We start from the raw sequence: 2406 nt of genomic DNA on the forward strand, positions 1-2406 counted from the left end.
CAATTATTTGTTGTTATTGCTGCTGATGATGATGGTGAGTAATACCGTCGTCCTTCGGTGAAATCTATCGTAGCTTTGGAAGATCGTGGACACGTCAGAAAACCACGCAAATACGAGAACCACGCCAGCAGAAATCGTGGTTTGATGATCCACGGAAAATTTGCCCAGTGTAATAGCCCCTGTACAATTTCTGCGCCTAAGCATACACAACAGACAAGGCTTTCGTTGGAGTTTTTGGCATTTTCATGGGTAGTTCTATGAGTCTGGTGGTAGTTTTATCTTTTTCTGTACCGTGAACGTAAAAAAAAACTTTTGACAGCGCGAATAAGGTTTTATGGGGGGCTTTGTATGTAATTGATTCGAGAGGCGGAAGGATAAAAAAAATACTGAACATATTCCCCCCAGGTAGCAGCACAACACTTCCCTAACACCGGTGCGTCGCCTAACGATGTGTTTAACGATGTTTCTTCCTTTCTCCCCAGACCTGACGCCGGAGGAGCAGCAGCTGCTTCTAGACATCAGGAGGAAGAAGGCGCAGCTCTTGCAGGAGATTCAGGTACGTGTGTGTGTGTGTGTGTGTGTGTGTGTGTGTGTGTGGAGGCGTGAATGAGGATGTAATCTGCTGAGAGGGAAGGCGAGAGGGGCTTAATACGCATTCAGTGATTTTAAGGTGTTTTCTCGCTCCCTCATATAATTTTATGGTTAAAGCGTATGACTTTTGGAGGAGAGTAAATGAGTGAGTGAGAGGGAGCGAGTGAAGACAAAAAGGCTATATTACCTTCGTCACCCCTCAAAAGACCAAGATTTTCTCTCACTTCCGTTTATGCTGGAAAATATATATACCCCAGGTTATACAAATGAGAGAATGATTGGGATCTTAATATCTTTGTCCCCCCTCCAAAGACGACCAAGGTTCTGGTTTTCTTTCACATTTTAAGGGAGAAAACCTTGGATTCAGGATATGCAGGTGAGTGAGAGATGCAGGCCTGCGTCGTGGGGTCATTTTATCATAGCCACCCATAAGAAGTTCAAGCAAAGGTTTTCTATCGCTTCTATCGCGCTGCTGTGAAGAAAACATACGAATCCTAGAGGAAATACAGATAAATTTTAATAAGTTTGTGAATGAGCGCGAGAGAAAAATTGTCATAGTTATCCATAAGAACGCCAAGGTTTTCTCTCCTTGCTGCGCTGATGTGAAGAAAACGTTGAATCTTGGTGACGTTAGGGAGGAAGGAGAGGAGATGAAGGAGAAACTATTGTATTCTGTATGTCTTCAGTATCTCCTTTGCGTATAAGTTTGTCTGCAGAACGATGAAAGTGGAGTACATGGTGTTATTTAGGAGGTGAATCCCGGTGACGTTAGGGAGAAAGGAAAAGAGATGAAGGAGAAACTATTGTATTCTGTATGTCTTCAGTATCTCCTTTGCGTATAAATTTGTCTGCAGAACGATGAAAGTGGAGTACATGGTGTTATTTAGGAGGTGCTCTATGATTGTGGTTGTGAACATGGTGATGGATGTTGAAAATAAGGAAAGGAGATGAAGGAGAAACTTGTATTTTGTATGTCTTCAGTATCTCCTTTGCGTATAAATTTGTCTGCAGAACGATGAAAGTGGAGTACATGGTGTTATTTAGGAGGTGCTCTATGATTGTGGTTGTGAACATGGTGATAGATGTTGAAAATAAGGAAAGGAGATGAAGGAGAAACTATTGTATTTTGTATGTCTTCAGTATCTCCTTTCGGTATAAATTTGTCTGCAGAACGGTGAAAGTGGAGTACATGGTGTTATTTAGGTGGTTGTGAACATGGTGATAGATGGTGAAAATAAAGGAGTTGTGTAGCCTCACCACCACCACCACCACCACCACCAAAATAAGGAAGATATTTTGGTATTGAGATGGTTGTGGTTTTGGTAGGGATGATAATGGTGAGGATATTGATCGTGACTGGTGTTGGTGATGAGTGCTTACAGACCTCACAACCACCATCACCACCACCAAAATAAGGAAGATATTATTTTGGTATTGTGATGGTTGTTGTGGTTTTGATAGTGATGATAATGGTGAGGATATTGATCGTGACTGGTGTTGGTGATGAGTGCTTACAGACCTCACCACTACCATCACCACCATTACCACCACCACCACAACCAACAGCTGCCTTGCCCCACCCCCCCCCGGATGCTACCCAGCTGTAACAAAGGGTGGGGGGGGGTGGGGGGGGGGTAGTGGTAGATCCCTTGGTCATGTTCATATCTATTTTCCATCCTCCACTTTTCTCACTTCCCTTCTATTTTCCTCCTCCTTTCTTTCATCTCTTTCTTCACCTTCCTTTTCTCCCTTTTCCTACTTTTCAATTCTCTCTCTCTCTCTCTCTCTCTCTCTCTCTCTCTCTCTCTCTCTCTC

The sequence above is a fragment of the Eriocheir sinensis genome, chromosome 65, assembly GCF_024679095.1.
Source record: "Eriocheir sinensis breed Jianghai 21 chromosome 65, ASM2467909v1, whole genome shotgun sequence".
Taxonomy (NCBI): Eukaryota; Metazoa; Arthropoda; class Malacostraca; order Decapoda; family Varunidae; genus Eriocheir; species Eriocheir sinensis.